The following is a 14,681-nucleotide window of genomic DNA, read 5'->3' on the forward strand; positions in this document are numbered from 1 at the left end:
TTAAAAAAAAGCCCAGGCAGATATAGCTGATGCTGTGTCGCATCCCACGCGCTGGTGTTGCTCCTGCAGTCTGTTGCTTTTTGGGATTCACACACACATTTGCATTTGCAAGCGCCACTATTGCTTTGCAGTAAACACTGCTCACGGCTCTCTCCTCAGAGAATCCAGATGTCTTCCTCTCAGGACTCTGCATTTATCTTTAGATTTCTCAGCCTATCGCTGCATGCACTAGATGTTCTTTGCTTTTGCAAAGAAACCCCGATCCTCATAGCAGGAATTACGTTTCATGGTGAGGACGCTGATTGGCAGTGAAAGGTATTTATCTTCCAAAAAACAAGTTTCAGTTTCATTCTCCTGATCCCATCAGGTCCCCATGGGTAGGTCTGTGCTCGGAGCACTTTTCCCATGCAGCCAACTCTGCCTCCATCAGCCGTGTGCTCTTTGATTTGCACATGGTGTGTGCAGGTATTTGCTGGCTTTTGGGAGATGAGTAAGAGAAGGATTTTAGTTTTTCAGTAGTTTAAATGGGGGGGGGGGGGGGGAAGGACGTTCAGCTCATTTTTTTTTTAGCAAGGGAAGGAGCAATCTGAATGAAGAAAGGGGTCAAACCCCTCTTGTTGGTAAAGAAATGAGGAGTGAATCCCCATCACCGTGAAGCCTGGTGGAGTTTCCAGTGAGTTCGAGGATCAGGATATCATCCTGTGAAGTGCTGCAGCAAGTTCAGTGAGATCTGGAGAAGGGTGCATGGATTGGTTCGTGTGTTTGCTCTCCCTCCCCCTTCAGCCCAATCTTTGTGCTGTTTTAACACCTCAGACGTGGCCATCAGAGCTGTTTGCCAGAGTCAGAGCAGCGCTGCAGCCGTGATGGCCTGGGGACACATGAGGCACAACTGGTAAGGAGAGATAACAACTTCTAATGGACCAGCTAATATTGGTAGGGAAAACAGACAACTCCCAGGCACAAGTGCTCCCTCATGTCTCGTCATGTTTGCCAGGGGCCGTCTCCAGCATTGTGGACATTCAGAATGAGGATTTGCATCTCCAGGGCACCAAGTTCCTGCTGACCAGGATAAAGGACCAGCTCCTCAAGCTCAGCACAGGCAGAGCGTGATTGTTTTAAGTGAGCAATTCTGTTTGCATCCCGGGTAGAAACCTTTTCTTCTTTTTTCCACATGATTTTCTAAATCAAGACACTAATCAGGTTCAGGTGGCTATTGGGAGCAGTCACCAGCTGCCTCTCTTTCCTCTGTTTTGCTACAGCAAAGGAAAGGAAAGGGGTTTTTAGCAATCAGTAGGGTTTTACTAATTCTTCTAGGCGAGGTGTGTGGGAACTGTATTTTCGCTAACCCCACAGGTGTGTCATCCTGGAGGACTGAAGTTATCACAGAATTGTTGAAGGTCTAGCAAAACAATAAAAAAACCAGCATTGTCAAAGGAAGCCAGCTGAGTGCTGGCATTGTGTGTAGTCTGATGTATACTTGAAGAGGCTTATAAACACGTGTTTATGAATGTACCAGCATAATGTCTGCTAAACGAGAGACATGAGTAAGGAGAAGATCAAGCCAAGAGATAGTTGCACTCAAGGACATGGTTTTCATACAGGAGACATCTGCAGAGAGGGGGAGAGAGAGAGAGAGAGAAAAATATGTCCCTATTACAAAATTTTTGGCATGCAACCACAGGCAGCCTCCAGGGAAAGCTCTGTGGAGCCATCAGGGTGGTCCAGTCATGGAATGGGAAAAGGCTTTTTAACAGCCTACCCTGTGGATGGAAACACTCCATGACACACTCTGCTCTGCCCTGTGTGCTCCCTGATTCCAGCAGTGCCACAGGGACATCTCTGACCCCTCCTGTGCTGCTTCTCCTGGCCCTGCCCCCCACCACAGCTCAGACTAGCCATGGCCACCAGCATGTCCCCTGCCTCACTTGGACCCTCTGTCTCCTCTCCCCCTCTCTCCGTAATTTCTTGTAGGAGGGAATTAATCTACTGGAGTGTGGCATTTTGCTGTCTTTTTTCCAGAGGTGGGTGGAGAGGGGAAAATAGAAGTAATTTGATTTTTGATGCTCTTTCACCTTTTTGTCTACTTTATAACCTCAATCTGCAGGAGAGGAGTTCCTGTAGGAGGAAACCAGGATGACTACAATGTCCAGGACCAGGACTGTTATCAAGGGAAGTTAGTTTGACCTGTAATGCAGTGAGATTTCATTTGTAAAATACTTACTGTCACTACCAGAGGCCAGTGTTTTCCTCCCTGCACAGGCAGTGACTCAGCTGGTCTCATGCATGTGGAAGATCAGGGGCTCAAAGGGGATTTGATTTAGCATGACCTGCTGTTTCAGCTGGTACACATGGCTTCCATAAGCTCACAACTTATCAAAACATGTGCCTGCAAGAGAGCAGGGAATTCACATCTCATCTGTCACTGGATTGCTGGTTTGCAGATGGGACATGCTCTTGAGGCAGCGTGGGTTTGGGTGAAGATTTATTACAGGACAAATGCTGAAACCATGAAAAAAAAATGGGGAGATGATGTTTTTAGTTTTCAGTGCATTACTTGTGAATGGAGCTGCTGACAGCCAAATACTTTAGCAGATATAATGATCCACTTCACTGCTTGTTGAGCCAAAGCAGAGTGAGTTCACCTGCCTTGAGCGGCTCTCTCCTGTATACCCCCCCTTACTGCACAATGTACCTTAGTGATATCTGTAGCATAGACTAACATCTTTATGTCTTAAAGCAGGGAAGCTTTATCCAGTGCAAAGAAATTTGAAATTAGCCCTAGCATTCCCACTCATGCTGCATTTGGAGGGTGGATTGCACACCAAATAGCCAGGACTGGACTCTGGACTGATCAAAGTTGTCCAAAGCCATTCTGCCTTCTGCACTTATCAAGAGAAGCAGATTATGCATGAAATGGCTGTCTACAAATCTCACTATTTCCCCCAACACCTGCAGAGCACAGGTGTTTCAAAGCTAAAATCTGGAAACTAAAAAAGCATCTGCGATCCTTTACCGCCCCCCTCCCCTTTCCTAAGTAGTATTGAGGATTACCACATGTGGTTACATAATAATTTCCCCTCACCCTGAGCTTTTTAGCAATTAATTAGTCAGGGATTTGAGGGAAAATATGTCTAAAATGGTTGAATATTTGCTTACTGGTCCAAAAAAGTGCCCTATTTTGTCAAAACTGCTGTTCTAAAAGCCTAAAAAAAATCTTTTAAAAATTGGAAAAATCCATGACCAATTTTTTTGGCTTTCATTTTTTGTATCTTTATTCAGTGACCACGGGTAAGAAGGATATGGAAAGCTAACATGCAGCAGGGAGAACACCACTGCTAGTGCCAATAGGTTATGCAGAGTCTCTTCCACCCAGCCAAAGGTGATTCAGGTACTTCTGTTTCTCAAACTGCTGTTTCCTCACTGTGTCTCTCAGACAAAACACTTCTGTAACCCCCAGCGTGGCTCTAAAATTGCTCAGAGCTGAGGAGTGTGAGTTCTGCTTCATTCAGTGCGCAAGATCAAAGCCATCCAGGTTGTTAACACCATCCTCTGAGCCATGTAAGAACCTGCTGGGTCAGCCAGAGCCTTTCAAAGCTGCTGGTTCCTAACAAGCTTCGTAAAACGTTTGACTGCTTCGAGGTCTGCGGGTGAGTCGTGCAATGTCGGGGCTCGTTTATTTACTACTGTCTCCCACCAAAACCCGTATGAAAAGGAGAGGAAAGGTCACTGGGATTCCTTGGCTTAGAGAGGAAACTTTCCTGTGAGCTGGAAATAGAGGATGTGCCCTGTTACAGGTATCTACAGGCACAGCTTTCAAAGCAGAGCTGTGGGTTTTTTTCAGCCCCTATATAAGCTTTGTTGAGATGCTCCTTATCCTTCGAAAGATACCACCTCTTCTTCCTGCATCCCTCTCCTTTCTCTGTGCTAAAAAGGGCTGTAGAACATCTTTGTCCCCAATAAAGATCCCACTGAAGGAGTGTTTCCAGCTTTACGGGCTTCCCTTCTTACTTGTGCCTGCAGACACCAGCTCACAGCAGTGCGACGAGTGGGTGCTAATTATGGAGAACCACATTCGACAACAGAGCCTTGCTGCTGGTGAATACAGAAAAATTGCTCATTAGAGCAGCATGGTATTTAGTCAGATTGGCTTCCCTAGATATTAACATTCTGGCATTAATGCAGACTGGCAGCGTGATACTTGAATTAAACCATCTCAGGATAAGATGTGCAGAAGGGCTTGTAAAATGTTTGTCCCACCTGTGGGGTTTGCAGGCCATTTCTGCTGGGGGCTCCCACGTGCTGCTTTAGGAAAAAAAAAAACCACTCTTGGATTTCAATAACTTGCACATACAATTTCTTGGTGTTTTTTTCTTGCCTCACAAGGCATGGTGCATCAAGCATATTCTTTATTTCTCTGGAATTAAACATGCTGTGCTCGATTATCTTTCTGGCCATCCAACTTTTCACTGTACTGTTTGGTGTGACAGTGCTGTATCCATGGTGCAGGTGGAAGGGCTCTCTGCTTGATGGCTCTCTGTGCACAGCACGGCGTGTGTGACAGTGAGGCCACCCTGGAAAATGTATTGTTTGTAGCTGTTGCACAGAATAACTTCATAAAGGAGGCTCAGCCAAAGCTGGTTTGAACACAAAAAGCTTCAGGTGCCTAGTTTAGATGCAGGGAGGGTTTAGCATGAAGATTTTCCTGTGCTGTTTTATAAACAGCAAGAATCAAAGCTGGGGTTTGTGTGCTGCAAGCAGAGGTCCCTTTTCTTGGGCATGACTCCTTGTTCCCCCCTCTGCAGCATCAGGACACCTCCAGCTTGGCTTCTGGGCTGGCTTTACAGAGTTGCCCACACCTCTAAAGCTGCGTGGGGAGAGCCAGAGCTTTGCTGGCTGCATGGACTGGTGTTATCTGTGCAGCTGTGTGAGCTGGAGCCATAGCTGCAGGGAATTCCTCGATCCCATGCCCTGCCCTCTTCCACCTCTGGGCTTACATCAGCAGCAGCCGCTCCAGTGGGCTAATGCAAGTGCTATAAACACACACAGAGGACAGAGCTGCTCAGCGGCCAGCAGAGCTCATCCAGCCACACACATGCCAAAATTTTGTCTCCTACAGCCCTCTGGTCTCTACTTTGACTTGAACACCAGCGTTCGCTAATTAGCTCTGCTTTATCTAATTAGCACCCAAAAGGGAGTGCCTCCCTCAGCTGCCTCTGTGCTTGCAAAGAGCCCAGAGCTGAGGATTTATGTGGGGGAGGGATTTGCCCTGGGGTTTGTGTGGTGTGTTCTCACCTCTGTGCACTGGGAAGGTGTGTGAGTGTGTTCTTGTGCTGGTGTTGCCCTGTTGGTCACTACAGAAGCTGGACACAGCTGCACTAATTGTCACTGCCTCAGCCAACCTGTTTCTTGCCTCTGAGTTTACTGTGTGGGTTTTTTCCTTCTTTTTTTTATAATGGTCATGGTATTTTGCCTGCAGTTTGCCTTGGGAAATAGAGTGTGTCCTACATCCATATCTATTTTAAGACTCTCCTCTATTGCCTGCTACCAGCTGGGGATATGGCTGGAAGGAGCAGTGGTTTCATGTTATAAGGGGAAACACTGGGTATTTCTAGGAGCCTATAACTATGAAATGCTAAATATGTTTATAAGCCAGGATATTGTGATCTTAGTGATAGTACTCATTTCACCTGGCTTTAGTATTTTAAAAGCTGGCTTTCTGGCTTATCTGGATGTAGTAAGATATACTTACAGATTATGAGAATGATAGACACACAGAAAGCAAATTATTCTGTTTCTAATATTTGTATTTCATTCAGAAGAATATGTTTTTCCTTTGTGTTAGTCCTGCTCTGACCTGTTTGGGTTTAGGGAGGCCAGTAGAGATTTTGTTATGGAAACCTGTTAATTTTTGTGGTCTGTCCAGATTAAAGCATCTGGGGGCTACAGCAATTTCTTCCAAAGTTAAAACAGACAGACAGAGCCCCTACTTGTCAGAAAAGCATGAGAATGTTTCCATACAGATGAAATTCAAAGATTTGGAAGCAGGTGCCTTTCTTAATGTTGCACATCTTTTGCTTATGCCTATGAAGGTCTCCTAGTCCACAACTCTCCAGCTCAAACGTTGGGTCATTTTCATCTTGATTGCTTTGTTGTGTCCCACATGTGTTTTATTCAGTGAGTTGATTAACATGGTTTTAGCTAAATCCCACTTGAGGCAGTAATGTGGCTTAGAACTAGTTCCATATGGGAGTCCAGGGGTCTGACTCCATCCTCTGTGTGCATTGGCCCCATCTTGGAAGGTTTTGTGCCCTCAGAAACCCCTGGGTGCTCTCCTGCCACAACTCTGTGCAGTCTTGGGTGATGCTGCACAAATACCACTGTGCTGCATGGCATGGTGCTTGTGTTCACAGAACAACAGAAAAAAAACAACCCCAAACCAACAGAACACAAAACAAACTCCAACCAACCAAAACAAAAAAACTGTCCAATAACCCCAAAAAGCCTCTATGGCCAGAGATGGCCAAGAGGAATCCCAGGGCAAGCGTTTTTTGGTCTTTCTGGATTACTTTTTTTTAGTATTTTGGCCGGGGTGACAAGAGGGACAAGGGTACATAAATGTGACCTTTTAACTCACAGGTGAGGAGCTACTTGGTAAACCTGGTATAAAGTGTTCATGGTTTAGGGTGGCTTTCTCTGAAGTGCTTCTGTTTTGGTTGACAGCTCTTTGCTTCAGAGAGCTGGATGGTTGATGGGTTTATGTGCTTTTCATGAATTACCAGTTAACACTGTTCTCTGAAGGGGCTTTCACTGTGTTCAGTGATTCTCCAGTTTTTCTTCTCCAGGGAGGTCCAAAACCACTTGTAAACCTGCAGCTCACCTCCTGAGATTGAAGAGGAGCAGAACTTTCTCAGTCAGACTTTTCCAGCCACTTCCATCTAATATTTAAGACACAGCATAAAAGTTACAGTTTATGCAGTAGTGCCAGGGAGTGAATTTTGTATTGATTTTAAAATTAGTCATTTTTAGCTTACTGTTTTATGCACCAGAAAATGGCCTCAGCTTCATTAAGAATGCTGTATATTATTAATATACATCATTAATTTATTCTTGGCACTGGGCTAGTAAAAGCACTTAAATCACTGCCTTGTCCTTAAAGTTGGATGAGATAGTAATAAATGTGATGGGTAGCAAAGCCATTTCAGAACAGAGATGCTGGTCCCACCCCTGCTTTCCTCACACCCCTCTTTTTTTTTGGGGAGGGGGGGGGGTCACATGCATCTCCAGCTGGGTCTGCACAAGAGCAGTGAGTCTGGAGGTGCTGAACTCACCATCTGCAGGGCTGCTTTTTGGCACCCAGGCCATTGGCACAGAGGTTGGGAAGCCCAAATAGTTGATAAAGCAGCTGATTTGGGTTGAGGAAAAGGGATGGGGAGGGAATCTGCCCTTGCCTGGGACATTAGTGCCTTATCCTTGTTTTCAGGAGGGCTGGGCACAACCTGCACCCTGGCAGGATAAGCACAGGAGCCTCCATGCAGCCAACTGGAGATGGAAAGTACTTCTAAGGCAAAGGACCCAATTTCAGTCCCTGTTCTTGTGCTGGTTTATTTATAAGCTACTAAAGATGTATAAAATGATTTTTGGAGCAGACAGTGGAGCCTGTGCCTCTCTGCTTCCAAGTGCATGGTCTTATTGACTGGTTACAGACTCCTGCTTGCTTTGCCGTGTCCTTTTTCTTGGTGTTAGATTCTCCCATTTTGGACACTGCTGTTTCTCAACTGGCATAAAAATTGAACTTTTGCAGGGTATGGACCCATCCTGGTAAATCAGCAGCCTTTCTGTGCAGGGTGTTTCATGTGACACTTCCCACCAGAATTGCTGGTAGCTGTATTCCTGCTGACAGGACATGGTTCCGTCTTCTCTGCCAGTTTAGTGGGCAAGTGGCACTCACTAATTTAAAAATACTTTTGGTTGAACTCCTATTTGGAAAAGAGCCATAATTTCAGCATTAGATGTACATTGATAGAATGGTTTGGGTTAAAAGGGACATTAAAACCTTCTAGTTCCACCTCCCTGCAAAGGGCAGGGATACCTTCCACTAGACCAGGTTTTGCAGAGTCCCATCCAGCCTGGCCTGGAACACTTCTAGGGATGGGGCAGCCACAGCTTCTGTGAGTAACCTGTTCCCCATCAGTCTCACAGACAAGAATTTTTTTTCTAATATCTATTCCCCTGCTCTAAAATTATTTTGCTGCTTGCAACCTGCTTGTTTTTATGGCATCCTGAAAATGAAGTTCTTTATCATTGTTCTGCCAATGCAATTAAAAGAAAAGTAGAGAAAGAGACCCTGCTGCATCTGAAGAGTGCACTTGTTCTTCTCTGGCAGGAATCTATTTTACACAAAATGCATGATTTTGTAGCAAGGCCACTTTAAAACAAACAAAAACCCCTCAAAGCACTTTGTGGGCATCATGATTCACCCAGATTATTTGCTGAGGTCTGTTGTTGCAAGCTATTGAGGTGTGACATCTGAGTTGGACTGATGGTGCTTTCAACTGTCCCATCCTTCTTGGTGTTAGTTCAAGAAATACATCATGACAGATGGCATGGTTTTAAAGCTTGAATATTCTGTGCAAAGCACTGAGAAGCCCTGAACCTTAGAAAAAGCGTTTTGTAAACTGGTGATTCTAGAGTCTCTTCAGTCTCCTTAGCATCACTTACAGCTGCACATGTGACACATAGAAGCACTGTGGATGTGCCTTTAGGAACAGACAAAGATCATTTTAAGCTCTTGGATATTTGAAGATGTACAAGGCAGAAGGTATTGTCATCGTGTGGTTTTATTGTTGTAAAAGCAAGTGTAGTAAAAGTTACACTAATCCCTGGTGTTCTGCTTCAAAGCCCCTTGAAGTCTGCAATAATGGCTCCACTGAATCCTGGCAGCCTTTGAGTCAGGTATCCCATTGTAGGGTGGTACTGATCAAACCTGGGGCCCCAAAGCTCTTCTCAGAAATGCCTCTCGCTGTGCTTTCCCTATTCTCCAGGCACTTAAAACACCAACACAACCAGCATTTAGAAAGTTTTCTTAGATCTATTGATGAAAAGGACTCTCTAAGAGCTTGATATTATTCTGCCATCACATGTCAGGTTAGTGGGTTACAAAGTCTGTGCTACAGTGAGGAGCTTGCTGCCTTGGATGTCTGCATGAACCCATTTACCTCCACTTTTATGCTCTGATGATGGAGCTTTCCTTTAGGGACCAAAAATCTATTATGATCAGTCTTTGACCAAGCTCAATAAATGCCTCTCCGTTGCTGCTGCTTTGTCTGAATGCAAGTGTAATGCCCTAAAAGAGGTTTTTAAATTTGAAAATGTGCTTTTTTGGACACTTTGGGTCTGTTCTACCCATAGTGCTGCAATAGGGCTGTGTGAGCCCCCAGTGGTGTTTGCTGTGGCTGTAAGGAATCGCCTGCCAAGTGCACACGGGTGAGGGGACACAGGGCAGGCAGCCATTTCGTGGGGTGAGCAGTGACCTGAGGTGGCCATTCGCTTCCTTGACCTCCCAGTGTGGCTTTGGGCATGTAATTTAAGTTTTCAATCTCATGCTTTCTCACCTGTGAAATGGGAAGGGTAGCTGCTCTCCTGGACTGGCCCTGTGCAGGGTCGCTCTCTCCAGCAGGATTGTTCTGCCCTGTGACTGCAGCACTGGTGAGGAAGCAGGTTGGAGACTGTCCCTGCTCTGCCATGCCTGCAGTGCTCCATGGCTTAGGGAAATGGGATACAAACCTGCAGCACTGCCTTGCAGAGCTGTGAAATTCCACTCTCTGCTCTGTGCAGTGCTGGAGCCGCTCGTGAGCAGCCTGACGGAGAACTTTGCTGTCTGTAGCTCCCTCACTGAGCTGCAGGTTGTTGGGTTTATTCTTTTTTAAAATTGTCTTTCTTTCTAGTGTTTCCAGTCACTTGGTGACACCTAAAAATGCATTTTCCAATTTAATTGTTCTGACAAACCCCATTGCTGGCTGATTGGGGAGCTCCCACTCCGCACTTAGATTTGCAGCATCGGTTCAGTGCAGGTCTCCCTGAGAGTGAATTTAAAAAGCAGTGAGCCAGTGCTCTCAAGGAGCAGTTCCTCTCCTTGTTTAATAATGTCTATAGGAAAATTCCCAGCACTTGGCAAAGTCGTCCTATCTGCCTGTGTGCTGTTCAGATCATCCCAAAGGGTCTTGTAGCTGGAATGTGTCTTTTTACCAGTTCTGGGCTAAGTTCTGTAGAAACTTATTAATTCCTCCCCTGGTTTGTTCCTATAGGGGATGGAGGTGACCTGACTGAAAGCTTTATGTAAGTAGAAACAATTCAGACTGGCTTTACTGAGTTTTCAGTGAGGTCTCAAATATGTGAACAGCTGCAAAACTGGGATAGCATTCCTAAGAAACACTACAGGTAATAATACACTTTGTAGCAGACCTGGACTCAGTTTGCTGTGATCATGCAGCTGGATGTGGAGAGCAGTTTTGGTACATGGGAAATCATCCATTATCAGCTAAATATTGTGCTGAGCCCCTGCACACACACACACAAGCCCATGGCATTTGCCTTTCCATGTTAGAGACTTGCTGGTCAGGTAGTTCTGCACAAAATACATCCCCAGCCTGTCTGCACTGAGAGCAGAGGCCATGGGGACTCGTGGGCTGCTCTGCAGGATGGTATGGATTCATGTGATACTGTGAGCAGCTTCTTATTTACAGCTGCTCCCAGCACAGCAGACAGCATGTAATGAGAGCAATTAAAGGGAAGAGGGGACAACCTTGTTGATCAGCATGTCAGAAAGGTGAGAAAGTACATGTCTGATGGGCTCTAGAAAGAGGAGATGAGGCTCTGGGAGAGGGCAGCAGGATATATTTGCATCTTGCCTTCATTATGCATGGGAGAGAAAATACTGTGTTAATGGGAAGGTATTGAACTGCTGTTAACTGAAGCTTCTTAAACTGACTCAGGAGAAGAATTGGCCAAAGAGGTTTTTGGGAATGGGGAATACTGAAATTGAATCCACTCTGGAATGCAGAAGACAGAAGGGACTGGGGAATTAAGCAAACACAGTGGTGGTGCTTGTAAATAAGGTGAATGAAAAAGGATTAGCTTACAAAGCTGAATGGGGAGTGAGTTCTCAGAAAATCCACAGGGAGAGGTCACAAATTTGCCCTGAATTTTTGCAGGTGATTCCTATCTCTGTCGTGTCCATTATCCTGTGAAGAAAGAAAAGCTATCTCTGTTCTGGAGGCAAATCTCCTGGGTCCACATCCCAGTGACTGTGTTTGCTGTGTTTGGCTGGTTTGCAGCTACTGCATTGGGCAGGTCAGTATTTGGCTGGCTGCCTTTGCAGGCCTTTTGTTTAGGATTCCAGCTCCAGAGGTGGTTTCCAACACAAGGACCCACGGCTGCCTTGGAGCATGAGGTTAGTAGAAAACATGTCAATGAGCCTCGGGACCTCTGGAGCAAGAGGGCCGTGAAAATGGCAAGAGATGTTTTTATTGAGGTTTGCTAGGTGACAAAATAGTGGAGGAAGAGGGAACTTAAGAGCAAGAAAATTCTCTGGGTGGGCTGGGAGCTGGAGAAGGAAGAGCCTGAGTAGGATTGAATTACTGACAGTGAAGATGTCTTTATAGCTCGTGAGTTGCAGCTTTTTGTACTTGCTATGATTTAGCAAAGCATGGGCTTGTATTCTGTCTATTCCTCTGTTTTGTGTTAAACATGTAATTAAGAGGTCTGAGTAAGAACCTGTGGGCTCTGCAGAAGGAAGCAATTTGGTGCAAATCAAGTCAACAGAGGGGGAAACTCCAGCAGAAAGATTGGAAGCAAGACCAGGGCAGCACAGGCTGAGAACTGCAGCACACTGCATCGTCTTCCAGCCAGGGGTGCCACAAAACTCTGAAAGCTTTCTGAGATCTTAACGTTTAACCTGTCTCAAGTTAAACAATCATGATAGGGAAAATGGGCTTCTATTCCATGAAGTGCTTAAATCCAGGGATGGTAATAAAATAGCACCCAGATGATGAGGGTAGTGGGACAGGGAGCTTGTGGTGCCCAGCAGAGCTGAGGGCCTGATTTCTGGTCTCCTGTGCCCTGGATGTCATCAGGGTGCTGAAGTGACTCTCCTGTATATGGACCAGGCTGCTTTGGCACCTGCTGAAGTTTGGGATGTGAGAGATGGTGAGAAACACAGCCCACAGCTTCCTGGTCATGGTTCTGTGCTCCCCAGCCAGCTGCTGGGCTGGGGTGAATGACTTCTTGTGGGTGCTGGCGAAATACTGCCTAACATCATAGCTTATCCTGAGATGTATTTAACAAAATTTGGCTGTGAATGTTGCACTAATCCCCTCTGTCCTCTTGAAGTGGGATAAAAGGGAGCAGGGCTGTGGAAGTGTGCAGCAGTGGATGGGCTCCAGGGATCTCCAGGGATGCAGTGAGGGTGACAGGAAGCTGTGTCCCTGAGGAGGTGTGTCGGGGTATGAAGCTCATGCATGTGGGTGTGAGGGGCAGGGCAAGGCAGGCAGCCCCCACTGCTGCCTTCCCTCCATGTCCTGTGTTCTTGAGAGCCAGGAAAGAAAACTCCTCCACACGCCTGGGGAGGTGACGCTGGGGTCGCTGGGCCCTTCCCTGCAAATTAGCTCGTGGCTTTGCCAGAAATGACATCACTTGTTAGGCAGATTTCTTCATTAGGAAGCTTTCTAATCTCAGACACAGAAACCCTCCCCGCTCCCCAGGCACTGAGGAAGCCAAGCTGCATTGCCAGTCTCTGCACCACGCTCTGCTTATCCATCATTCATGGCATCATGTTTGTTTTATGACAAATGAACTTAATCACGATTTTCACAGTGGAATACACAGGAAAATACACAGGATAACCATAGCTGCAGGTATAGAAAACCAAACTTAATTTAGAGAGGATATACAGGAGCAGTCTAAGCAGCCAAAGAATTGAATTAATCTAATAAAAAGAGTCAGCTATACATAATTCTTCATGCTGAAACAAAAGCCCTGTGAGATAGGATGATGCTCAGGTTCTGCATTAAACTTTTTTCTTTTGCACTTAATTCCCAGCCAAATCATTATTTGTTGCTGAAAAGTGCATTTGGGTGTTGGGAATATTTTTTTCCCTGCTATGTCTTAAAGTGGAGGAGGGCAGGAACTGTAGATCACTTATTAATGCTCTGCTCCATTGTGGTCTTAATCTCCAACAGATGGGCCAGGATACTCTGGCTAACATTCAGTGTGAGCCTTCTGACTTGCACAGAGCTTCCCAATCCAAGCACAGTGATGCAGGCACTGAGTGTGATGGTCGTCCTGAAATGTGATTCCAGCAATTTCAGAGGCTGAGAGTTAATCCCTGTGCTTGGGAGAGAAGGGGGATATGCACGCAGGTGTGTGCACACATGGGTGTGCCTTCCTATGGATGTGTTTTGGAGTAGTTTGGTTTGGATTCTTTGATGTGGCATTTACTGTGTGGCCATGCTTGCCAGGGAAACTCTGATAACTTCCTGAAAGTGCTGTGTGCTTCTTATTTCAGCACCATTTCTGATCCTTATCAGTGTTTCTGTTCCTCTTGTGATACCAGAGCAGAAATTATGATGGTTGAACCAGGAAGAATAATGCTTCAGAAACCACCCTACTGCTACCAGTGGATTTTCGTGCTGCTCCAGCCAACTGAAATAATGGTGTGAGCTGCCTGCGCTGCACTAAAAAGCATTTCTGTGTGTAGAAACATCATTAAAGAGTGGCTTAAAGTACACAACATCAAAGAAGAATTTAGGACAAAAAATAAAAGAAACTTTCTAGCGTGTAGCACCACGCATCCTAGAGTCTCCAGGAGATTTAGTGTCCAAGAGCTTTCCTTAGGAGACTGGTGACAGTAATTTGTTCAGTCTAGCAAAAGGAGAGCTCCAAGGGAGTGATTGCTTCCTATAAATATTTTCAAGGGGCAAGAGCTGATGCTGACAGAATAACTAATGGGCGTAGGTTGGTGATGAATAAATTCGGGCTGGAAATTTAGGAGACTCCTAAATATCAGATGCATGTAACAATTTTCTAATGAGTGTAAGGAATCAAAAGCCAAATTGCTTTTTAAGACAGAGGTTGATGTCCTGAAAAGAGCTCTGTGACAGTGTTTGTCATTAGGCAAGGAGATGGCTTTGCCTAGTAATCCCAATGTTCCTCACTTCTAGCTTTGGATTTTGTGGAAAACTGGTTCCTTTGGTTCCTTTGCCCATGGAGTGTCCTTAAAATGTGTTGGAAAGCAGCAGGTGCCTGTTTGAGGGAGCAGCTTGGTTACAAAAGTCTGACTCTTTGGTTTAAAGGTGTGGTAGCTGGAGATAAACAGGATTTCCTTGTCTCATCTGAAGACCCCAAAAAATGCAGTCGAGGAGAAAGTCATGGAGATGCCAGACACTGAGGGGGTGGGAAGGGCAGGAACTCAGAGTGTGCCAGCCCTTGCCTTGCACATCTGAGAGGCATTTCCCTGCTTCCATTAGCCCCTTTGAACAGGCTGCCATTCCCTCCCTTCAGCATGTCCTGCCAAGGACTGATAGGAAATAGGTTTATTTTTGAGGGCTGAAGTGCTGATGAGCAGAAGGGACTTCCAGCCATTTCCAGGGCTGGCAGCAAGCCTGAGATCTGAGATATCCATCTCC

The 14,681-nt window shown here is 45.7% G+C and overlaps 1 protein-coding gene and 2 long non-coding RNA genes across 4 annotated transcripts in view; all 3 read left to right on the forward strand.

Moving 5' to 3' along the window:
• RTN1 (reticulon 1) overlaps window positions 1-14,681 on the forward strand; it is a 117,573-nt gene that overhangs the window by 33,556 nt on the left and 69,336 nt on the right. The window lies entirely within an intron of this gene.
• LOC138110906 (uncharacterized) lies at window positions 611-2,568 on the forward strand. Its single transcript, XR_011151152.1, has 3 exons — window positions 611-892; window positions 995-1,119; window positions 2,105-2,568. It is a non-coding gene; the product is annotated as an uncharacterized lncRNA (long non-coding RNA).
• Window positions 5,281-14,241, forward strand: LOC138111952 (uncharacterized). The gene is made up of 4 exons (XR_011151507.1): window positions 5,281-5,309; window positions 10,743-10,825; window positions 11,211-11,449; window positions 13,610-14,241. It is a non-coding gene; the product is annotated as an uncharacterized lncRNA (long non-coding RNA).

Source organism: Aphelocoma coerulescens, chromosome 5 (assembly GCF_041296385.1).
Source record: "Aphelocoma coerulescens isolate FSJ_1873_10779 chromosome 5, UR_Acoe_1.0, whole genome shotgun sequence".
NCBI lineage: Eukaryota > Metazoa > Chordata > Aves > Passeriformes > Corvidae > Aphelocoma > Aphelocoma coerulescens.